The sequence below is a fragment of the Gymnodraco acuticeps genome, unplaced genomic scaffold, assembly GCF_902827175.1.
Source record: "Gymnodraco acuticeps unplaced genomic scaffold, fGymAcu1.1, whole genome shotgun sequence".
Classification (NCBI taxonomy): Eukaryota; Metazoa; Chordata; class Actinopteri; order Perciformes; family Bathydraconidae; genus Gymnodraco; species Gymnodraco acuticeps.
The window spans coordinates 191,409-217,909 of NW_022992205.1; the positions used below are offsets into that span (position 1 = coordinate 191,409).

General features: G+C 39.7%; 1 protein-coding gene across 1 annotated transcript in view; it reads right to left on the bottom strand.

Annotated features, from left to right (window-relative positions):
• The window catches only part of st3gal8 (ST3 beta-galactoside alpha-2,3-sialyltransferase 8), a 34,013-nt gene extending 17,992 nt beyond the window's left edge, over positions 1 to 16,021 (bottom strand). The window contains exon 1 of the mRNA XM_034205630.1: positions 15,957 to 16,021. The gene's annotated coding sequence lies outside the window, so the exon portion shown is untranslated. The remainder of the gene's footprint in view (positions 1 to 15,956) is intronic.
• Positions 16,022 to 26,501: the final 10,480 nt, after the last annotated feature.

Consider the following 26,501-nt stretch of genomic DNA (forward strand, 5'->3'; position numbering starts at 1 on the left):
CCAGTGCACTCTTCTTTGCTGATCAACAACAGTGTCAGGGGCATAGTTATTAATGTTATTTATATCCTCCCCAGGCGAGAAAGGGCAACATTCCCAGGAGAAAGGTAGGAGAGAAACGTTCCTATCAGGAAGCTAAGCTGCTGCATTAGCATACGTGTTAGTCATGTGCATGTTCATTGTGCAAACTTGTCCTGGAGCAAAGGGCTTTGACACAGAAGCAGCTCAGAACAAAGTGACCTGCTGCAAGCCCGGGCTGGATTTCAAAGTCCACACAGAAAGCAGGGAAACGGATCAATACCTGTAAAATATTCATGATTGGGATGAAGTCCTTTACAAAACATGTTTGCTTAGGAGTTATTTGATGAGTAAGTGGGAGTCTTGTTAAAGGGGCCCTATCATGCTCATTTTCAGGATCCTATTTGTATTTTGTGACTCTGCTCCGACATGTCTCCATGCTGTCATGTTCAAAAAGCTCTTTATTTTTCTCATACTGCCTGTGAGAGCATTCTGTCTGCAGAGTGAAAGACGAAGAGTAGAGTTTGGGTTGAATATTTAAACACAGAGAGAGGAGAGAGGGAGGGGTTGAGCTTGGTGATAATGAAAGGAGCATTCTGGAAGTTTAGGGAGTTAGGGAGGCCGTATCAGGATGTTCTCAGTTCAACAGAAGGTAAAGGTCACACTGTTGGTGCACACAAGGCAAGGCAAGCCAAGTTTATTTATATAGCACTTTTCAACACAAGGCAATTCAAAGTGCTTTACAAAAAATGAAAGACATTAAGATAATGGCATCATTAAAAAAGAAAAGCTAATAAAATAAACATTAAAAGAAAAAATACATGGATAAAAGTTACAGTGCAGTCAAAGATATGAATAGTTCAATTAAAAGCAGCGACAAAAAGAAAAGTCTTCAGCCTGGATTTAAAAGTAGTAAGAGTTGCAGCGGACCTGCAGGTTTCTGGGAGTTTGATATTTGGAGCATAATAACTGAACGCTGCTTTACCATGTTTAGTTCTGACTCTGGGGACAGAAAGCTGACCAGTCCCTGAAGACCTGAGAGATCTGGATGGTTCATAATTTAGCAGGAGGTCAGAAATGTATTTTGGGCCTAAACCATTCAGTGCTTTATAAACCAGCAGCAGTATTTTTGAAATCTATTCTTTGACACACAGGAAGCCAGTGTAAAGACTTCAGAACAGGAGTGATGTGATCCACTTTCTTAGTGTTAGTGAGGACTCGAGCAGCGGCGTTCTGAATCAGCTGCAGCTTTCTAATAGATTTTTTAGTGAGACCTGTGAAGACACCATTGCAGTAGTCGAGTCTACTGAAGATAAAAGCATGGACAAGTTTTTCCAAATCCTGCTGTGACATTAGTCTTTTAATCCTAGATATATTCTTTAGGTGATAGTAGGCTGATTTAGTAACTGTTTTAATGTGACTGTTGAAACTCAGGTCAGAGTCCATGACTACACCTAGATTTCTGGCTTTATCTGTTGTTTTGAACATTGCAGACTGAAGCTCAGCGCTAACTTTTATACGTTCTGCCTTGGCTCCAAAAACCATTACCTCAGTTTTATCTTTGTTTAATTGGAGAAAGTTCTGACACATCCAGTCATTGATTTGTTCAATGCATTTACTCAGTGTTTGAATTGGAGCATAGTCTCCTGGTGAAATTGTTACGTACATTTGTGTGTCATCTGCATAGCTATGGTAACTTATTTAGTTGTTCTTCATTATCTGAGCCAGTGGTAGCATGTAGACGTTAAAGAGAAGAGGCCCCAAGATGGAGCCTTGAGGTACCCCACATGTCATATTTGTCAACTCAGATGTGTATTTACCTATAGAAACAAAGTTGTTTCTGTCCTTTAAGTAGGATTCAAACCAATTTAGAACTGTTTCCGAAAGTCCCACCCAGTTTTCCAGTCGGTCTAGTAATATGCTGTGGTCAACAGTGTCAAACGCAGCACTGAGATCTAATAATACTAACACTGAAGTTCTGCCACTGTCTGTGTTTAAGTGGATGTCATTAAAGACCTTTACAAGAGCAGTCTCAGTGCTGTGGTTTGGACGAAAGCCTGACTGGAACACATCAAAACAGTTATTTAAATGCAAGAAATTACTCAACTGTTGAAAAACAACTTTTTCAATGATTTTACCTAGAAATGGGAGGTTTGATATGGGCCTGTAATTGTTCATTACTGAAGCATCTAGATTATTCTTTTTTAAGAGCGGTTTAATGACTGCAGTTTTCAGGGCCTGTGGAAAAATACCTGATTGAAGAGATTTGTTTACTATATGAAGTAGATCTGAGGCCATGCAAGGCAAAACATCTTTGAAAAATCCTGTTGGAATAATATCAAGGCAGCAGGAGGAGGATTTCAGAAGTTGAATAATGTCCTCTAGGTTTTTATCATTAATCTGATGGAATTGTGTCATGGTGTTTGAATTGATATTAGGTGGACATAGGGACAACACATTTGCTGTACCTGATGCAGAGGCACTGACTGCTTGTCTGATTTTCTGAATTTTGTCAGTGAAAAAGGCAAAATCATTGCACGCCCTGGTGGATAGAAATTCAGAGGCTACTGACACTGGGGGGTTAGTTAGTCTGTCGACGGTAGCAAACAAGGCACGTGCGTTGTTTTTGTTTTTGGTAATGATGTCAGAGAAGAAAAACTGTCGTGCGTTTTTCAATTCCAAATTATAAAGGCCAAGTCTCTCTTTATAGATTTCAAAGTGAACCTGGAGATTTGTTTTTCGCCACCTGCGTTCAGCTTTTCGACACTCTCTTTTTTCTGCTCTCACCGTCATGGCCTTTCTCCATGGAGATATTTTCTTCCCAGTCACTTCCTTTACCTTAGTTGGAGCAATGGCATCTATAACATTTTTAATTTTTGAATTAAAATGATCTACTAGCTCATTTACTGAGATGTTAGCAGGGGCAAGTGTGGAAGAAAAATTCTGAGTAAACATTTCCCTAGTATTTTCAGTTAAATATCGCTTTGTGGTTACCTCTTTTTGAAATGTTTGTGAACAGAAATAGAGCTCTCAAAGAAAACACAGGAATGGTCAGAGAGTGCAACATCAGTCACCACAACCTTAGAGATATTCAGACCCTTTGAGATAATTAAGTCCAGAGTGTGCCCCTTATTGTGCGTGGGCTCCGTCACATGCTGAGTCAGTCCATAGCTATCAAGAACACAAAACAGTTATTTTGCCCCTCTGTCCTGGGGGTTGTCAACATGGATGTTAAAATCACCAACAATGAACAAAGTCAATACACACTATAGACAGCAGTTCGGTAAAATCATCAAAAAAGCTTGCACAGTATTTGGGTGGTCTATAGATATTTAGGAACAGAGCTCGAGAGGAGCATTTCAGCTGAAGGGCCACATATTCAAAAGAAGCAAAGTTCCCATAAGATGTCTTCCTGCATTGAATGGAATCATTGAACAGAATAGCAACTCCACCCCCTTTCTTATGCATTCTTTCCTGACTCATAAAACTAAAGTTGGGAGGGGTTGATTTGATAAGAACAGCTGCACTGTTATTTTGTTCAATCCAAGTTTCTGTTAAAAACATAAAATCGAGATTGTGCTCAGTGATAAAATCATTGATTAAAAATGTTTTTCCTGCCAAAGACCTGACATTTAATAAAGCTAGTTTAAGTTTGTTAAACACACTATCAGTCATGTTTTTTGTAACAAGGTGTGGCTGACATGGAATCACTGCTAAATTAGATAAACTCACACAAACGTTTGAGCGCTTCCTGTATCTAAGATGATTCACCGCTCTTAATCTATTACCTATCAACACAGATATCGGCAAAGCTACAGGCAAGCAGTGTCCCGGCATGTCCTGGAAAGAGTTGAGAGTGCCATACGCCCTTGAGCCGGGACCCAGCAGATATCAGTTTGCAGTGTTTTGTACACACACATCCCTATCAGGCTTTGAAGGGGAGGGAGGACCCACCACCCTGCTCCTCTCATCATAGGAGGGCAGGGTGAGGGCTACACTGCAGAAAGGGGGGTTTGCAAATCTGCTTCCATCTTCCTTGTATTGTTGTCGTTTGGATGATTGTGGTAGGCATGGTGATGAAGCTGGGGGAGAGGGTGCGCATCTCTGCTTCAGTGATTTTGGTGGGCGTCGGGGGTAAAGGACATGCTGCCAACCCTGTTGTTAGTTACACAGAATGTAACTAACAACACTGCAACACATCTTCTTAATAAGAACATTTCCCAAGCTTAGTAAAGAAGTGAAAGCCAGTAAATATAGATAAACATTAGCAAATAAGAATCACACAATGATATTATTAAAGTAAGTAAGTGAATATAATATTTATAGTATAATAAGGAACTTTGGATGTTAGCCTTTTCAGACCATTTACATGCACACAAATAGGGGCCCGTTAAGTTTATATTAAGATCTTTTCAAACTTAAAACAAGACAATGTTGGGGCCGGTAATAAAGGCTAAACCCTAAGTTATTGTTCCACATATTATTGTGCACATCATTGTCTCGTATGTGGGCTCAAAATCATTTAGCACATGCCATACACATCTAACCCCTGTAGTTCCTGTGCTGTGTGTTGTTGTTGGTCTGTAGCTGTTTAGACTTTTAACACATATTTATTTAGCCTTGATATAAATATTGGGCCTCCTGCGATTTGAGTATTGCACTAATCCATATTGCTATTTTGATCAAATGTTCATACATTGTAGAGCCATAGTCATTCACCCCCATTAACGCAATTAAGTCTACACTTTGCAGAGAATTCACTTTTTCCAAGTCAAATTACAAATTGAACTGCAAACTGAGGTTTATATACAGTAGGCCAAGATTAGAGCTCTGCCTCGTAGCATTAGCAGGAAGCAGCCGCGGTGGCATCCTGTGGACGATCTGAGAACCGTTACATGTTTCCTGAAGAAATCGAGTATGTTTAAAAGCTGATGCTGGACTGAATTGCTGGCTTCAATGTGTAAGAGATGTGAAAAAGTATAATTAGTTCACAAAGTTGGAATGGGTATGATATGATTGTCTTTGTTTAATATGACCAGTAGTGTATAAATGATGTAGAATATTTAGGTTATTTGTTGAAAAAATAATGCTACACTCAATTGCTGAGTGAAATGTGTTTAAAGAAGGGGAAGTAGTAGAAAAAGATCGGTTTTACAGCATTCCACTATAGTGCTTCAAAACTGTATTCTTCCCCTTAAACATATTATTATTATTTCAGCCAATACTTTGGCACTCCATAACTTCAGCTTATTTTCAGCTACAGAAACCATTCAAATATTAAACTATTCAGCCTGTTCAGGAATCGATGGAAAACCTTCAACTTTTTCAAAATATGTTATACTTTTTGAAATATTCAGCTTTTTAAACTCTTTTTTTAACATTGAAGTCAATGGGAAGAGCCTTCAAATCAGCCAATACTTTAGCTCTCCATAACTTCAGCTTACTTTCGGCTACAGAAACCATTAAAATATTAAACTATTCAGCCTTTTCAGCAATTGATAATAAACTTTCAAGTTTTTCAAAATATTTCATACCTTTTGAAATATTCAGCTTTTTAAACTATTTTTGTAACATTGAAGTCAATGGGAGATGCCTTCAAATCCACTTTTCCTACACTTTGCGCCAAATGCATCTCCTTCCACATAATTTCAGCCAGACACTTCATTCCAACTTTCAAATGATCACAATACCTTCAGCTATAAAACTTGTATAAAATAATTTTGATATATTTTCAACTTTTTGAGATATTGAATTTAGTTTGGAGCTTGGTAGAGAGGCATTTTTAAGATTTTTACATTAGAGTGGATGGAGCAGCTCATTAACCCTAGAGTGCTTTGATCTCAAAACAGAGTGCAGGACAGCTCAAAATTCTCTCCCAAAAATGTTTTAAACTTGCCATACTTCCCAAATCCTACACTCCTCAGACATATTTTTTCATGGAAAACGTAGGAAAACCTTTCCTAGGTTGGAAAATAAATAAAAAATAAGAAAAAATATTAAACAAAATGCCTCTTGAGGGCATTAAGTGACAAAAAACGTTCAACATTCCTCCATTGAAGCCCATTGTAATTTCAGGCAGATATTTCCTCACGGTAGCAGCCGCACACCTTTAGTTAAACTGCCAAAAAGGCCACATTATTAACCCAAAACTACACAAAAATTAAACTTCAGATACTCAACTTCCTTGACATGCTTCACGTTTTGAAATTTCACAGATATCTGTTACGGTTCTTCCACAAAACGTTCACATGTAAGAGGTTCATCTCTCATTCAGAACAATGGAAACCTGTGATCTCTACAGAGCTCGTTAGCTCAACTATAAACACCTGTGTAATGGAACACGATGATGTCATCACTCCAACTGACATGCAGCAGACTTCAACAGTCCAGCTGTGAAGACGATTGGGACAGTCTTGAGATTTCTCCAAATGCTGTTGCCATGGCAACACAATGCTCGCCTTGAAACACGGTTTTCTCATAGCTTCAGTGAAAATACTCCAAACAGCCCAGAACTTCACAGGTTTGATAACGATGCAGCCATCAATGCATCTAAGCGTAGTATGGGGTGTCATCAAATGTCGTCGCCATGGCGACAGACCACTCGCCATGAAACACGATGAGGCTGTAAGTCCAATCGTCCCCCAATCTTCACTTGTATATCACCGGTCCATTCCTCAACAGCTCTAAGCCAAATCTGAGATCTCACCATATGCCGTTTCCATGGAAACGCATCCCTCGCCATAAAACATGATGTCGCTATAAGTCCAATGGACACGGTCCAATCGTCCCCCAATCTTCACTTGTATATCACCGGTCCATGCCTCAACAGCTCTACGCCAAATCTGAGATCTCACCATATGCCGTTTCCATGGAAACGCATCCCTCGCCATAAAATATGATGTCACTATAACTCCTATGCAAATGTTCAAAGAGTGCTCAAACTTCACATGTGTGCTAACAGTCCAGCCGTGAAGACATCTACGTGACAGTTTTGAGATTTCTTCAAATGCCGTTGCCATGGCAACAAAATGCTCACCATGAAACACGGTTTTCTCATAACTTCAGTGAAAATACTCGAAATGGCCCAAAACTTCACAGGTTTGGTGACAACAGAGATGGGGACTCGAGTCTGTGACTCGGACTCGAGTCGCACTTAAGTCGCACACACAGAGACTTCAGACTTGACTTGGACTCCTGCTCAAAAGACTTCGGACTCGACTTGGACTCGTGTGTTGGGACTCGTGAACAATCATTGTGTTTTCTATTTTTGGCGTATTAAAGGTGGGGTAGGTAAGTTTGAGAAACCGGCTCGAGATCGCTAGAATTTGAAAATACACAACCGGAGAAAATCTGCCACTTCCTCACAGAGCCCCTCCTCCAACACACACGAACACGCACATGACCAATGAGGGCACGAGATAAGTTTGTGCCCCGATGGAAGGCTGACAGGCAGGTAGGCCATCCAGTTACTTTAGCCGGGCCGGCTATCGGGATGTTAAGAGCATTCCATGGAATATAACAAAAAGTGTATCTCGAGCCGGTTTCTCAAAGTTACCTACCCCACCTTTAACATTAACATTAACATCATGGTAACACCATGGCGACCGGCGGCACACCTGCAGCTGTACCGCTTGTAATTAGGTTCAACTATAAAAACTTCGAACAAAACGCCGGCGGCACCAACAAAAGGAACGCACACTGCAAAGTCTGCAATATTAAAATCAAGGATGCTGGTGCAACAACGTCACATTTCATCAGGCACTTGAAAACTCACCCGGAGAGGTCAGTCACATTAACGCATATGGACGGTTAGCAAACATGTTTAGCTCAGCATCAGCTATGTAATGTTAACTTAGCTTGCTACTAGCTTTGTAACTGAATATTTGAAAAGAAGAGTGAATGTTTGCTTGTCACACTTGTTTGCGTTGAGTGGCGTTGACATCCAACTCTTGACATGACATAAAAAAGGTCGGTAACGTTAATCATTACGTTCCGCTGCCACCATCTACTGGCTAACGTTAAACGTAGAAAAATACATAGTTACATACATAAATACATCTGTCGGTTTATAGGCAGGTTACAGGTTTATTGTTGACCACGTAACGTTAATGTTACAGGTTTATCAGGTTACCATTACACTGGGTTTGAGTGAGAGGATAGAGGAATATGTTTATTTATAGTAGACTTAAAAGATGTAATTAGAGACCCAGTATAATTAAACAATACGGTTGCAGAGGTCAAATTTTAACATTTTTGTCCACTGGCCAAATGGCTAGCCTAGTGAATGTTGAAATGTTACCAGCCACTCAATAGATTGCCATTGTTATTTTTGGCTGGTGCATGCAACATACAGTACCAGCCACTTGCATGATTTACCAGCATTTGGCTGGTAAATGGTGTTAATGGTAGATATCTCTTTTGGAACAGGTCATGTTTTAATATCACCAGTTCAGTATATTTCAGATAATATTGCGGCAATAGTTTTTTAGTTGCAAATGGCACAGAACAAATGTTTACTTTTAAGTACTTTTAACACAGTTTCCCTGCGGGGGATTAATAAAGTATTTGTGATACTGATTTCTGATTCTGAAGTGTTTTGCTTATAAGTTGTTTGCATTTAGCTAAAGTGTGATGTTTTTCCTCATATTGCATTGCAATAGTCTGTTTAAAGTGATCATATAACAAACAACTAATCAGTACTGATACTGTATGCTAATAGATATAGGAGTGATAATAATACAGTAAATGCTTTGAATGTCTTAGATATAGCTGTGCAGTATTCTTAACAGACTGGATAGCAGCAGACAATAGAAGGCTTATTACAACCAGAAGAGACATGAGACTTTTATTTTTTAGAGACTTGAGACTTGACTTGGACTCGTGACCAAAGACTTGAGACTTGATCAAGTCTCACCCCACAAAGACTTGAGACTTGACTTGGACTCGTGACCAAAGACTTGAGACTTGACTTGCAAAAAAAGACTTGTGAACATCTCTGGGTGACAATGCAGCCATCAACACATCTAAGAGTATTATGGGATGTCTTCAAATGCCGTTGCCATGGCGACAGATCATTCACCATCAAGTTAGTTCAAAAGTTTCTCAAGCCTTTTTTACTTTCTTTTCTCATCTTAATACAAATTAATTCACTACTACTTACATCTGATATTTAACTCCTTCAGCCTATTTTCAGCTGCAGAAACCATTCAACTATTACATTATTCAGCTATTTAAGGACATCAAGGCTATACATGTTGTTGTTTATACCTTTTTTAAACCTTTTCTTTGAAATATTCAGCTTTTTCTGCATTTTTTTAGCTAAAAGCAGCTACCATTCAGCTAATAACATATTCAGCTTTTTCTGCATTTTCAGCTAAATTCAGCCATAAATGTTCACTGTTTCCAGCATTCGCACGCATTTTCTGCAAGAAATGCATTTTCTAGTTCTTCTTCCCCTTATTTCAGCCAATACTTTAGCTTATTTTCAGCTACAGAAACTATTCAAATATTAAACTATTCAGCCTGTTCAGGAATCGATGGGAAACTTTCAACTTTTTCAAAATATTTCATACTTTTTGAAATATTCAGCTTTTTAAACTCTTTTTTTTTAACATTGAAGTCAATGGGAAGAGCCTTCAAATCCACTTTTCCTACACTTTGCGCCAAATGCATCTCCTTCCACATAATTTCAGCCAGACACTTCATTCCAACTTTCAAATTATCACAATACCTTCAGCTATAAAACTTGTATAAAATAATTTTGATATCTTTTCAACTTTTTGAGATATTGAATTTAGTTTTGAGCTTGGTAGAGAGGCCTTTTCCAGATCTTAACATTGGAGTTGATGGAGCAGCTCGTTAACTCTAGAGTGCTTTGATCTCAAAACAGAGTGCAGCAGTGCCTGAAATTCTCCCCCAAAAATGTTTTAAACTTGCCATAATTCCCAAACCCTACACTCCTGACATATTTATTCATGAAAAACGTAGGAAAACCTCTCCTAGCTTGGAAAATTAAAATAAAATAAGAAAAAATATTAAACAAAATGCCTCTTGAGGGCATGAAGAGAGAAAAAGTCCAGCTAGCTCCCAATGGATTCCCATGTTAAATTGTTCTGGATCTTTCTTCAGAGCAGAGAGAAGTACACTTTAGACAAACTGCTCCCATCTCCACATTTTACACACAAAACCCAAAAAAACAACATATTTCAGTTCATTGGGGTTCCCTGATGCTCACGGTCTGCTCATTTTTTGATAAGAGCTATAGTTTTTTAACAGGTGGCAAAATTGTCAGATATAATCCTCAATGCATTCTTATGGGACTCAGTGCTGCAGTTGGTTGTCAAGGTGTTGCTGGGCAGATTGGAGCCACACACACTTGAGTCACATCATCCAATCAGAGCAGACACCATGGAAACCTTTGATCTCTGGGTTTACACACACAGGTGTTTGTCAACATTCAATCACTACTGCTTACATTTAATATCTTTATTTAACTCCTTCAGCCTAATTGCAGCTGCAGGAACCATTCAAATATTAAAATATTCAGCCTTTTCAGCACATGATGGGAAACTTTCAACTTTTTCAAAATATGTTATACTTTTTAAAATATTCAGCTTTTTAAAGTCTTCTTTTAACATGGAAGTTTTTGCAATACATTTGAGCTGTAACAATTAACACACACACACACACACACACACACACACACACACACACACACACATACTCCCTCTCTCTCTCTCTCACACACACACAGACACAAACACACACACACACACACACACTCTCTCTCTCAAACACAGGCACACACACATACAGACACACATACAGACACTCTTTCAAACACAGACACACACAGACAGACAGACACACACTCTCTCTCTCTCTCTCAAACACAGGCACACACACACACACACACACACACACACACACACACTCTTTCAAACACAGACACACACAGACACTCTAACACAGACACACACAGACAGACACACACACACACTCTCTAACACAAACACACACACACAGACAGACAGACAGACAGACAGACAGACACACTCTCTAACACAGACACACACACACACTCTCTCTCTCTCAAACACACACACACAGACACACACACACACACACACACACACTCTCTCTCTCAAACACATAGACACACACACACACACTCTCTCTCTCTCTCTCAAACACATAGACACACACACACACACTCTCTCTCAAACACATAGACACACACACACACACACACAATCTCTCAAACACAGACACACACACACACAATCTCTCAAACACAGACACACACACACACTCTCTCTCTCAAACACACACACTCTCTCAAACACAGACACACACACACACACACAAACACACTCTCTCAAACACAGACACAGACACACACACACACACACACACACACACAAACACACTCTCTCTTAAAAAAACTCAAATGTCTCCCTTCCTATTTTATACTTAAAAAGGGACATTTGCTATTAGTTCAAATGAAATGAAAACGACCTGCAGTTGACCTCCTTAATGACGATTATGATGTTCTATATGTGAAGTTTTATTATTTTTTATTTTATTGGGGTGATATTGAGTGATGTAAGTTATGTTTTATGGTTAAAGGATATTTGAAATGCTAAAATATGCAATGAAACCAAACAGCACCCCAAAATATCACCAGCAAAACCAACATACTATTTGCATATCTTAAATAAAAAACTGAAAATACTGTTTATGCTAAGTTTTTTGGAATTTATTAAGTATATTTCTCAAGGGGCAGTACAATCGGTATAGCATACACGGGGACAAGAGCTCAGGCACAATCACTTATATGTTATAAGGGAGAGATGGATTGGTGTAAAGAAAACTCAGATATATCTTATGGCGACTGCTCAACCCTATCCAACAATGAACTCTACATTTGGAAGACATAAAAGTAAAATCCACCGTCCTTCTTTTTAGACTTGAGACTGAATACTCTGCATGTGTGTTTCAGTTTCCACAAAGACGGCAGAGAAACGGTACAGGACATTGTTATTTTTGTGTCAAGTGTCACTGACCAGAAGCAGGATGGAAAATCCTATTTAAACAGGAGGAAAAAAGTCACACACACACACACACACACCATTCCTTGAATAGTGAGCTCATATGCTGCTGAGAAACACCCTCACTTCCCGGTACAATCCTGACTCACAGACAGACTCAACGCACTGTCTGAGACACTGTAATATATTACATATATTTGTACTACTTTATTGTACCTTTCATGTAATAAATATTTGTGTGGTCCAGCTGTCTATTCTGTAAAGACGTCACCCATTTCCCCGCCTTAGGACTCCTCCTCTTACTTTTTTCCCGCTTAAAAAACATTTTTATTGTGGACTTTTCCATTCCCTTTAAACCAGTCATATGGTAAGTCATCTGGGATTGTGAGCTTTAGAAATAAAACGTGCTCAAGTCTGTGACAATCTGCAGGTCAGATTTAGAATCAGGCCTCTATAATTACATCTCTCCAAATACAGAGCAGAAGGTTTGCCGGCCTCCCAGCATGTCTCTCTATAATTATGTTATGTATCTGGTTTCAGTCGTCACATCAAGCTAAATATCATAAAGAGTCACACATCATGTAAGACTGAATTAATCATTGAAGAAAATAAACACTTAAAACTTCCTCATGAATATTACAGGACTTTCAAAAATAAGCAAAATGTAATTGTATGTGTATATTAGAAGCAACAGTTAGATAAAAGCATAAGATACTAAATGAATTCAATTATGTTTGTTGCATTATTTGGAAGAAATAATACAGGAAACAAATCTGTAAGAACACTACAAAAGAAGAAAATAGGGTCAACAAGTTTGAGATCCACAAGAAACTAGATATATTACAGGATTACAATGGGAGAATACAGTGAAGTACTAGGGGGAAAAGGACACAATGTTCCAGAAACTATTATAGTATAGTAGTAGGAGTATTATGAGACAAATGCTACTCTGTTTGATCTAAGGTAATTCTATACAAACAGTTTAAGAATATTAATAATTACAGACTACAGGGATTAAATAAATAAAAAACATTAAATAAATCTGAATATTATAGAAATACTATGCGAATATGATTATTGTAGAATACAGTAAAGTGAGTATATACAGAACAAGGTATGTGTTCAAACATTTTAGAGCTACAACACTAGAAAATAATCACCTTCTAATTCTATAAATAATGAACTGTAAAACTGACTTTTGATGAAAATAAATTGCAGATAAGGAGATGTCCTGCTTTTCTCTTTTTTATATCATAATAAACTTAATATCCTTAAAGGTGGGGTAGGTAAGTTTGAGAAACCGGCTCGAGATACACTTGTTATATTCCATGGAATGCTCTTAACATCCCGATAGCAATGAATATCTGAAGTGCTTTGACAAAAAGTCCATAAAAAAAAAGTCATCTGTGGAAGCCGTGGTACTGTAAAAAGTACAACCAATCATCTGAGCCGGCCCGGCTAAAGTAACTGGATGGCCTACCTGCCTGTCAGCCTTCCTTCTGTGCACAAACTTATCTCGTGCCCTCATTGGTCATGTGCGCGTTCGTGTGTGTTGGAGGAGGGGCTCTGTTGTTTCCGGCTGTGTATTTTCAAATTCTAGCACACTCGAGCTGGTTTCTCCAAAATGACCTACCCCACCTTTAAGTTTTGGGCCAAAAATAGAGAAACAGGTGTGGATGCATTATTTGTATTATTTTCTGAAATGTTATAGACTAAACACTTATTAGATTAAGATTATATTGGATTTATAAAACATAAACTGGTATTGTAAGAGTACCACTGTTCTGACAATAGAGTAGTTGTGCAGAATACACAGAATGCAGGTCTCCCTTGAAAAAGAGATCGATGATCTCAATGGGATTCACCTGGTTAAATAACGTTTTGAAATGAAAATATATATTCTACAAATCTCTATAAAAGGTATTTAGTAAAACTGCTCTGTTTTATGTGCTGCTCTAATGCTGAATTACTTCCAGACGATCAAGTGTTTCCGTAGGAAAAAGTGAGGTAAAATACTGACGTGTGCAATACAATCAGCACAACACACAGAAAGTATCTCTGGGGATGTTTTACTGACTACGGGCTGCAAGAAGAATAATGTAGTAATAGGGAAAATGTAAGATCATAAAAACCTTGTTAATCTCTGTACAGGGAAATGAGGGTGGCACATCAGCCACACGATAAACTAGCAGAGGTAAAACATGGATATCATGAGATGTAATAATACAGTAGAGTCCAACACAACACATGAAGTAATAGCAGGAAACGGTTAGAGAAAATAATAGTTCACTTAACCTCAATGAATAACTACAGTCTACTAGTGGAATATTACGGGCTCAACTTAAGAGGTAATAACAGAGATGAGTACAGTTGTGTTTAAAAACATACTAAAATGTGAACTGCAGACTCAGTACAGAAATACTTTAGATAAACTGTTGTAATAATATTATCAGAGATTAAAGTGTATTACATTAACATTGAAACAGGCCAATTACCGTTCACACATGTTTTAAATATGATAGCAATGGTCTATCATGGAAACAACAAATATTACAGTAATGTTATGAGATGACACTGTCTGGTATCAAGTCATAACTAAATACTATACAATATATTGTAGGAATGTATATGGTAAGGTGGAGGTTACACTACATTCCAATACGATAAAAGCAAAACCGATATTTAGAGGGATAGGCTAGTATACAATAAAGTAGACCCACAAAAAAATAACTGTATGCTACCAGCAGAAGAATTGTACAAGATAAATACTACACAAATATATCAGATATAGTTCACCATGAAGAAAAACAGACAAACTAATACATTGTTTTTTAGAATGTCATAATAGGCTAGTTAAAATATCCATTTCAGTTCAACATGAAATAATATACATAAAACAGGAAATCTCCATGTCTTCGAGGCTGAAAACAGCATGTTCTGCAATTGTTAGCATTACAAGTTAATTTGACGAGATTTACAAAAATTACTTTAGACCTATGCTACCAGCTACGGAATTGTACAAGATACAGTTAGGTATTAGTACAGAACAGTACAGTATAGTACAGATATTGGAACAACTGACAAATCAATCATTTGTGTCCAATACATATTCAAGGTGCTATCATTAAATGAAACCCAAACCAAATATAAAAAAATATATATTCAGTTTAATGTTTTATCTCCATAGTTCAGAGATGAACAAAGATGTTCCTTGAATGTTTGATTTACATTATTTAACGAATAATCGATTGTAAAGAAGTTGAATATTATTGTTCTGTCATTACAGATGTTCAATATGACCAAATCTATCGATCGACAAAACGTACACACCAATTTAAGAATCTCAAGAGTGGAGTAGTAATTTAAAGTTAGAACAGGATGCGTAGCGACACTAAGTGTAACCCGGGTTATAACGGTTAACTGTATTACACGCTATAATTAAGTCGGCCTACAATGAGAGAAGCTACCAGCTAACGACATTACTAAAAGGTCACCACAGCCCCACTGTATGAACACTATGCGAGCATGACAAGAGTATCAAAGGAAGTTGTTAAGAGACAGAAAGTCTGAAGACAGTTTGTCCCCCCTTGACCTCCCCTCCTCCTCCCCGACTCTCTCTTTTCTTATCGGACACACACTCGTTTTCTTTCACACACACAGAATGCATCAAACACGAGTGAAGCAGCCTTGGAACAGCCCGCAGCTACAGCGGCTGAATCTGCATGAAGTTTGATGAAAACTTTCCAGACGAAGTTACACACCAGGCACGCTGCCACCCACCCACACACACCGCGCACACACACACATGGTTTAGACACACACCTGACACGGGAAAAAGCAGCCGGTTTAACGGCACAAAGCTCCGGTAAGAACCAACCGAGGAGGACTCACATGAAGGAGAAGCCGTCCGGATGGTGTTTCTTCTTCTCTTTGTGAAGCTGCTGCACAGTTGAGGGGTATAATGATGCCCCGCCCACCAAAGGGGGAGGAGATGGGGAGAAAAGACAGGAAGAGAAACATTTATTTTGGGTGTGCGGGGTTTTCAACACACTTATTGTGCGTGTGTGTGCGTGTGTATTTCGTAGCAATGGGTGTATCTCTAAAACAGGGGTGGGGAACCTTTTTCCTCTCAAGGGCCATTTCAATTTTTACAATATCCTCAGATAGACAGGGTCAATTTTCACAAAATCAGAACCCCGAAGGCATTTTGTGTTTATTTATGCTATACAACATTTCTAGGGGTATTAAGGGGTGCTGAATCCAAATCTGCTGTATATGAAGCTCAAAAATGTCCCAAAATGCCTCAAAATTGAGAAATCCAACATGGCCGCCACCACCAGCCTGAAATCTATTTTAAGTATATCTTTTTAACTAAACAAGGTACAAACTTGAATTAAATGTGCTTTTGTAAGTTCTCCTACATGGGCAATCTGATGCCATATTCAGATTTGAGATGTAATGTGAATAAACTGCTTAGATCTCATATATATTGCAAAAATAGTAGTTTTTAACTATGAATAATTACTCAGCTATTATTATTATTATTATCAGGCTATTTTTACTTACGTTGTTTTGAGGTTAAATGTTTCAAATGTGCTGTGATGGAACCTTTGCCTTCCCCACTATTGCCCCCTCACCCACAGCAAAAAAACAAACCAAAAAGAGGAATCACAGAGCGCCCATTCAGCGGTGTATTAGCAGAAGACTGTTTCACACAGTCATCTGAACAATGTCCTGCAGCACAGAAAGCACAAGCTACAGACATGGCCTTCTTCATGTCCAGGACATCTAAAAAGCCAATGCCTTCCTGGATATTGTATAATCAAAAGGCAAGCACAGACAACCCAGAGAAAACTACAGTAGACTACCTACCTATCATCCAGGCTCCTGCATCTGAACTCGATACACTGAACACAGTTGTCAAGCGAATGCTTAATATCTCCAAATCAATGGAACAACAGCATGTCATTCTGACAGTGGGCGAGGCATTTTATCCGAAGTTGCTAGAACTAAAGTGGTCAGTAGAAGAATACAAGGACGTGCTTATCCCTTGCCTTGGAGGCCTTCACATTGCCATGAACTTCCTGGGTGTGATAGGACAACACATGGTTGATTCTGGCCTGAGCGAGCTATGGGTCAAGTGTGATCTGCTGGGAGCAAATGATGCGCAGCATATCATGACAGGAAAGGGGTATGCACGTGCCATAAGGACCCACAAACTTACCCTACAGGCTCTTTGGCAGCTACTGATCCCACAGCTTTACACATATCTGGATGAGGTTGATGTTACACTGAGAGCTGAACTCTCAGATCTCTGCCAATCCGTAGATGCTGACCACATCGCGCAGATGGTCGACAAACTGACTACAGACAGATTCCAGCAGCCCATGAAAGAGTTTGCTGCATCGCTTGCAGTTGATGACCCGAATGCCGCATTCTGGTGGGACTACATGACTATGGTCAGTGTCGTACTCTGCTTCACGTGATGGATTGTGGGATCTCCACCTGTATGCTTTCAAACGTATGCTGCCCTTCTTCTTCAGGTACGATCATATAAACAACGCCAGATGGGGTACTGTGTACCTGGCTGAGATGTCTGCTCTCCCACCAGAAATCCTCCTCGAGTTTCAGAAAGGCAACTTCTTGGTGAAACGCAGTGATCAACGCTTCAATCAGGTTTCAGCGGATCAAAGTACTGACTGGCTAAACGCTACAGGAAAAAAGAGTGGTGGTTTAGTGGGCATCACCAGGATAGCAACATCCCTCAGTAGATGGACATTGTCGTATAATCTGAGAACAGTCATAGCTTCTCCGACAAAAGTAATGCTGAGACTGACAACAGATGATGAAGACGATGAGTACACACACACTGAGTGCACAAAGAGTAGAATGGAGAGAGACGACAGGGATGAAAGCAAAATATGTGTATCATTGAAAGAGCACTGTGTGTTTCAAGATGGTGGGGACACACTCAAGAACATAATCAACAAGGAAGTGGTCACACCGGAGATTCAAGAATCTCTGCTTGGTGCAGAACACCTTGGACAGGCACAAATGAAAGTGTTTGTGGACAAACATCTGTGTGAACCTCCAAGCTAGTGACCAGCACTTGGGACTGAAGTCACCCTTTCGAAAGAACAAAGCCAAGACATTTGCCTCTTTGTATGAAGTAGTGCAACTTTCCAAGAACAAGCAAAACACCATCAAAGTGGACAGGCAGATTCTACAAAGGCTAGTCACAGCTTACAGAGCAGGTCGTAAGGTAGACCTGGAAAATGTCCTCCAGCATGAACTCATGCCCATCCCGCCATCTCTGGCCGCAATTAACGGCAGTCTACATTCCACCAACAAGTCTGTTTTAGCAAATATACTGACAAAACATGTCCAAACGCCTGCAGGTGTGCCCCTTCAGGAACCCAGCTGCCTGGCTATTGATGGCCAAGCACTTGTAATGGCACTTGGGAAGCCGCCTGACACTACAACATTTGGCGACTATGCCAACAAGTTTGCTGAGACAGTGTTGAAGATGGGAGAGAAGTACCAGAGGGTTGATGTAGTCTTTGACAGGTACCATGACGAATCCATCAAAACGGGCACAAGGAGGAAACGTAAACAGCGTCACCGACCAGTATGCAGAGAAATCGTTAATGACTCCGTTCCACTTCCAGCAGACTGGTCAAGCAGATCTCGCTAGAATACTCTCAAACCATCTGATAGAACACAGCCCAGAAGATGAGCCTGTGGTTGTAGTATTGGGTGGGTTTGCTGAAGCAACCACTGTCAAGTCATCAGATCCAGATCTTGATGTCTCCTCTTTAATGGCTGACCACGAGGAGGCTGATACACGTCTGATTTTGCACTGCATCCAGGCTCCAATGGACACAATAGTTGTGTCAGCGCGTGACACAGACGTGCTTCTTCTACTTTTAGCACACCATGACAGAATCGGATGTACCCATCTCTACATTAAAGCCGGGACATCAAAGGATTCAAAGGATTTTCCAGTACATGATATTCACAAGTTATTATCTGATGTTCAAGTGGACACACTCCTTGCCTTCCATGCCATCACTGGCTGTGAATAGTGTGTCTCAGTTCAGCGGTCACGGAAAGAAAACAGCCTGGCAGGTGTTGGAGCAACATCACACCGATCTTACTGGCCTTGGGAAGGGCCCTCTCACAGAAGGTATTGTACATCAACAGATACATGTATCTGTAAGATGTATGGTGTGCCAGAGGTTTATACATGCAACAAAGCAAGAGTGAAGTTGTTTTGCAAAGGTCGTCCACAAGAGACTCTGCCACCAACCTGTTTGTTTCATATCATGCGTTCACACTATCGACAATCTGGAACCAAGCTCACCTGCCACATCCTGATCTTCCGTGGATGAAATGGGATGGATGCACAAGGAAGGTCAGTTAGTGCCACAGCTACTGTCTTTGCCACCTATGCCTAAAGCCTGCAGGGAGTTCACTTCATGTGGGTGTACCAAGGGATGCCTCAGCCAACGCTGCAGCTGCAGGTATGTATATAGAGGATTAGCTGATCAATGTGTACAAGATCGTAAAAATATGACAGACTGGTTGAGAATATCAGCCTGCCAGACTGCATACTGCTGACTGTTTGTTGTTAACAGATTGTTGAAACCATAACCGGATAATTGTGAACCTATAACTGAGAAAAAAAGTAACAAAGGAACACAATAAGTGTAAGGATAACTGTAACGTGTATTCCAATGTACCTGTACTTGTACTGGTCATAATCTGTCTATTATATTATATTATATTCAGAAAGAGTCACATGGAATGTATAGAGGCATGCAACAGCAGGAAACATGACAACACCTGCCGGAACACTGAAGATGACGCTTAAAAGTGCCTGCCTTTTGGCAATTTCCCATAAGGTTTGATGTAAAAAAGGCAGTGTGAACAGGCCCACTCCTTCTTCTTCATTGCCTTAACACTGGATGGCATGAGAGCTATAATTTGGGTTTATTTGTTGTTTTAATATATTTTTACATTATTATTATTATTATTATTATTATTATTATTTTGTAATCATTGATATATGGTGGTGTTTTTTTACTTGAATGAGGTTTTTACCATTTCAGTATGATTTGTATTCTTATTGAGTTGAACATTCCAATGCCACCCATACAGTATGTTCTTACTGTATTGGTACTGTTGCTCCACTGTAGGCCTAATCGCGTCATGTTTACGTTATGGTTGGTGACCAAATAAAAATTGTATTAATACACTTTCTAACCAAGCCCTGGTTGAGTCTGACAACTTATTTATCACTAATGACAACCTTTTTCACTATACATGTATGATTTCAAGCTGATTATTCACATTTGATCTAAAATCAGGACAGTATGTTAAATTCCCCATGTGTGAAAACATATAAAAACACATTTAATTCTAGTTTGTACCTTGTTTAGTCAAAAAGTAATGTACTAAAATAGATTTTCAGCCTGGCGGCCATGTTGGATTTCTCAATTTTTAGGCATTCTGGGAAATTTTTGAGCTTCTTATACAGCAGATTTGGATTCAGCACCCCTTAATACCCCTAGAAATGTTATATAGCATAAATAAACACAAAATGCCTTCAGCACTTTAAATAAGCACATTTTCTGAAATTCTGCCTAGTCTAAGAGGGCCGTACAAATTATTGACCTCTGCTTAAAAGAACTAAAATCACAGCCCATTCATTTCATGCTGTGCAAAGAAAAAGCAACCTCTTAACCCAGATATCTCACCATGACTTGCGTATGCATGCACGGTGTGGCGTGACCACCAAAACAGAAAGATATGGACACAAGATGTGTGCAAATGTATTTAGTTTCCTATCCATGTGAACATGATTTAAGTGGGGGGGGGCCTAACCTCCTCTAGGGGGGTCCGGGGGGGCCTGGAAGATTTTTTTTAAATATTGAAGTTAAAAGCATCTATCTGGTGCACTTTGAGAGCAACATGAAGAGATCCATATGAAACAGAACTGGAAGCAGATGTATTTTTCTTTATGTATATTTTACAAATCACTCTCCTTTTCAACTGTATTCTTGTTTATTAATAACAACTTTTTTTTACTGTCATATAGTATTTTGTACCTGTTTACTTTATTCTCTTATTTTTTTATAACTATAATGATCATATAAAGATGTGCCTTTACCTCACTGGTTGTAGAAAAAGCTTCTTATATTCGTTAGCATAGCTAGCTAACCAGATGCTAATAACAACAAAGTTATTGACTGTCTGATCAGTATGACGGATGAACAGATCGCCACTGGGCTTTCAACTAAAGACACAGACACGCAGAAACTGCGGCATGTGTACGGCTCCTTATCGGTACTGCAATTTCTGAAGTGCTGGAGTGGCGTTCTGGTGCTCTCCATCAGAACTGCCCGTGTCAGTCGAGACATATACCACGTGATGACACGTTAAACGTTGTGTTCAAGGACCCTGACCTTGGCCAGGAAAAACAGCCACTCGCTTGTTTAATTTTTTTGCGGTCTAGATTTCTTAAATTTTTTTCTTTTTTGCGTGTGTTTATAAATTACCTCGAGGGCCGTACCAAATTGTACCAAAAAATCAGCCTGTCCTCCTACAAAAAATGACCATATAGGTAGATTGTTCAGCAGCTAAATACGGACCCAGAGTCACGTTTTAAAGTGTAGCACCTCTAGTGGGTCGTGTAAGAAACAACATGCTCCTGTCGATTGCAAACGCTCCGGAGGGTCGTTTATTCACAAATAACCCTCTCTGGAAAATCCTAAATTGTGGAATAGTTTGGCCATTAAAATGCTTTTTTATTAGTTTTCTAACGAGAAGTGTATATTGTACTTTTATAATCTACGTCCAGTGGATGTGTAGGATCTACAGTTTGATAGATATACGAAGATGATTTGAGGTCTCGCCAGGAGAACGTGTACTATTATGGGGGCAGCTTTCCATGTAAAGTTAGCGTGGGTGAAAACAGTATTTCCGGTCTCGAAGTTTTCATAATAAAACCGGAAGTATTCCCCACACTGTCAAATGATTACACAGTGATATCTCCATTACTCATCCACTAAAAAACATCAGTTTATCCTTGTTAATTACACAATATTGATTGGTTTAAATTGTGTACAATGCTTTTGTGTTTTTAACCTTCGATTCGGAGAAACACATTGTTTTTTTGGAGTTTAGAAACCACAGAGTTTCCGAAGACACTACACTACCCAGAATCCCCAGCTATCGTTTGGGACTACAACATCCGCCTTGCTTTACAAACCCCGTGATTAGCCCTCAAGCTCTGTTATTGGATGTTGGAGTGGCAGTGCGACAAGGTTATGCCGAGTGTCAAACAGCTCTTTGAAATGGAATGGAACCACGCCAGACTATCCAAAACTGGACTTGGACGGGTCCAGCCCAGCCCTCTCCCCCCCCCCCCCCCAGAATTACACATGCTGGCTATTGTGTGTTTCGCAACATGTTCTATGGCACGTCTCTACTGGGAATTGTAGTTTTATAAGACGTTTTCGTATTTCCTACAATTAGAAGTTGCCAGTATTAAACTGTATACATCCCTTGAGGTTTAGGGGATACGAAACACATTGGTGTTATCAAATTTAAAACATATAATTAATACATGGGTGAAAATTGCTTGTGTCCACAGGGGCGGCGCCAGGGGGGAAGCTAGGGGGTGCTGAAGCACCCCCCAGGATTGCCAAAGCACCCCCTAAGCACCCCCAAGAAATATGTGTTTTTTTTTTTTCGAACATTATTATTATTATTTTTATTAAATTAAATTAGAAATATTATTGATTACATCAATGCATATGTGAAACAAACACATTTTTTACCAAAAACATAAAGCCAACACAGGTGATATGATTAGGCCAATGGCCAGCACCCATTCAATTTTTGACCTACCCATAGGTTAAATTACTTTGTGACACTTGGGTGACTTCCTGTTAGCTAGAGCGCCAAATGATTTGCTAACAGCAAAGTGAAAAATTGATCGTTTTTAGTCCTTAAACGTCCACGTGTGGACACTCAATCAAAACCAACTGAAAGCGAGAGGGATTCTGCACATAATAGGCCTCGTGAGTACAAGTAGCTTACTTCTGGGTCTCTGTGTTTCATTCAAGCCCTGCTCTGTGTGTGTGTGTGTGTGTGTGTGTGTGTGTGTGTGTGGGTGTGTGTGTGTGTGTGTGTGTGTGTGTGTGTGTGTGTGTGTGTGTGTGTGTGTGTGTGTGTGTGTGTGTGTGGTGTGTGTGTGTGTGTGTGTGTGTGTGTGTGTGTGTGTGTGTGGCACGAGCCATTTTGTGTGCGTGCGTGCGCGAGCGAGCGAGAGAGCTCGCCTCGCGCACCAGTGGGTATCTACCGGAGATCGTTGTGGTTAGCATCTGGTGCTAGCTAGCCAAGCTAACGGATATAAGGAGCTTTTTCAACAACAAGGTGGAGGGAGAACTCTCTCCTGTCAGACGGAGAGTCTCAGGTAACCTCAGCTCAGAGATGGGGTCGTTACTAAAAAAAAGTAATATATTACATATTACATATTACTTTAAAAAAAAGTAATATATTACACTACTTCGTTACTCTCTAGATAAAGTAACTCGTTACTTTACTCGTTACTTTACTCGCAGGGCCGGCCCGCCCCTACAGGCAGATCACGCAGACTGCGGCGCACCTACAGTGTAAGCGCGCCACAGTTTTGCCTCTGCGAGACTCCACTTGCACCCCCAATTACTATTGCATTAAGGAAGACATAACACAAGTCTTTCTTTTTATATGCTCTAAAATAGGCTACCAGCCACACAACAAGCTAACAGTCTGTGAAACGTAAAGACACTAATTAATGAAACCAGTTCAAGACGCATTATTCTTATCATTCTTTATGAGCGCATAACGGTAAGGTATCTAATTACTTATTTATTTAGTATTCCATAACTTAGTAACAGAGATGGTCAAACTAAAGTGGTAGAGACATGGCAGAATTCCTACAATGAAGCGGGACATTGAACTGTTCACCCGTGAGAGGGGCGATCAACAAAAGAGAGCGAGCGGCCCGTTGAGGGAGTTTACAGATGAAAAGACTCAGCCATGTTTATGCAGCACTGCACGTGGAGATGTGGTCTCGCAAATCGCGCAGATTACATAGGGCCTACATGTATATAAACCGATATAAACCTGCAGGCGGAAACCCCTCTTGTCTGTCAGTGAGTGTGATTATTTAGAAAGTAACGAAGTAACCGCGTGTCGGGGGCAATGTTAGTAACTGTAGTGTGGTTACTGAATTATAAAAGTAACGCGTTACACTACTCCGTTACCGACATAAGTAATATTATTACAGTACCGCGTTACTTTGTAACGCGTTACACCCAACTCTGCCTCAGCTCAGGTGAAGTAAAGGACTCTCTCAGTGTTTAGATAGTTAACTTTAGTCTAGTTATCTCAGTGGGTCTCAAACGGTTTGTTTTAATAGGGGAGTGATTTGTAAAATATCTATAAAGAAAAAGTAAATCTGTTGACAGTTCTGTTTCGTATGGGTGTTGAGAGATGTAAACATAGATCTCTTAATGTTGCTCTCAAAGTGCACCAGATTGATGCTTTTAACTTCAATATTTAAAACAAAATCTTCCCGGGGGAGCATGCCCCCGGACCCCCCTAGAGGAGGTGAGGACCTCCTAGAGGAGGTGAGGTCAGCTCTCCACTTGTAAAAATAGCACTTTACACACCATGCATATATGCAGTGAGCTGATCTATAGAGCCATTAATTGTAACAGTCCGCGGGTTGAAATGTGGGTGTGTGTGTGTGTGTGGTGTTGTGTGTGTGTGTGTGTGTGTGTGTGTGGTGTGTGTTGGGTGTTGTGTGTGTGTTGTTTGTGGTGGTGTGTGTGTGTGGTGTGTGTGGTGTGTGTGTGTGTGTGTGTGTGTTGTGGTTGTGGTGTGGTTGTGTGTGTGTGTGTGTGTGTGTGGTTGTGTGTGTGTGTGTGTGTGTGTGTGTGTTGTGTGTGTGTGTGTGTGGTGTGGTGTGTGTGTGTGTGGTGTGTGTGGGGGGTGTGGGGGGGGGGGTGGGGGGGGGGGAGGTTTGCAGTTAGAAACATTCAACTGTAGCGCGTGGTGCATTAATGGAAACCCTAAATGTTTGAGCACCCTTATATGAAACGTCACGCTACCCCACAGCATCCCCCTAGAGAGAAAATCTCTGGCGCCGCCACTGTGTGTCCATAATGGGCAGCATTAATATACCCACATGACAGCTAAGGGTCAGAAGAGAGCTTTATTTAACAGCTGGTCTTATGTGCTGTGACCCCTCCTGTTGTTAATTGATAAGCCTGAAACATGCACTTGTCAAGGTTCAAGATGCACATTAGCAAATATGGCAGTAGCCATCGATCATCCTTAAAATAAGATACTTATTGATCCCAAGTTGGGAAATGTTTTTGTGTTATAACAGCATGTACTACTTGTTCTACTCCACTACAATTCAGAGGTTAACCTGGTATTTTTACTCTACTACATTTATTTTTGTTTACTTTGCAGATTCTTGATTTAATGATGTGAAATATAAACAACCCTTAATCAGACTTTAGTTTTCACCTGAGTAAAATTCAGCCTTATCAGTTTGTCTGTTTTGCCACATCCTCCTGTTCATATCTTTGGACGTCCTGCACTAAACTGTTTTATTGTAGAGATCACTACAGTATCTTCTTGATATTTTATATTCTATATGTCTATCATTGACCCCTATTTTGTATGTAGGCTACTCTTAATATTTAAATGTTTTCATCAAATATAACTTATTCAACAACTACATTCAATAACGTGCTTTAACCCACTAGGAGGTGCGGTTTTAAAAAACCAGTGGTGTAGCAACCCAGTCTCACGGCATTTTCGTGTTCACCAACACGATTTTTAATCTATTGATTCGTGTTCCCCAACACGATTTGCCCCTTTTTTTCGTAAAAAAAAAGGGGCCCGAGATTATGGAATTAAACCAATAAACCAATAAATAAAATCAAGGATAATTGTGTATTATTGGTGAGTAAATAACAGTGTGTTATTTTGAAAAGAATAACAAAATTAGAAAGAAAAAAAATATTTAAAAAATACAGATTTCAGTATTCTGAGGCTCTGAGCCCCATTTATTTTCCTCACAGACGGCAACAAAAGTCCGAAATTATACGATTTAAAATAAAAGCAATAATTGTGGCTTTGATATTGAGTAAGAACATGTTTTTTATGAACCACACAGCTTCAGGTCTTCCTCGACCCGACCGGAGAAAAAGACGTGCTGCAAGCAGTAGAAATACATTGCTTTTAAAATCGTGCTGTGCAACACGAAAAAAAAAGGGGCAAATCGTGTTGGGGAACACGAATCAATAGATTAAAAATCGTGTTGGTGAACACGAAATGCCGTGAGACTGGGTTGGTAGTACAGAGAAAATC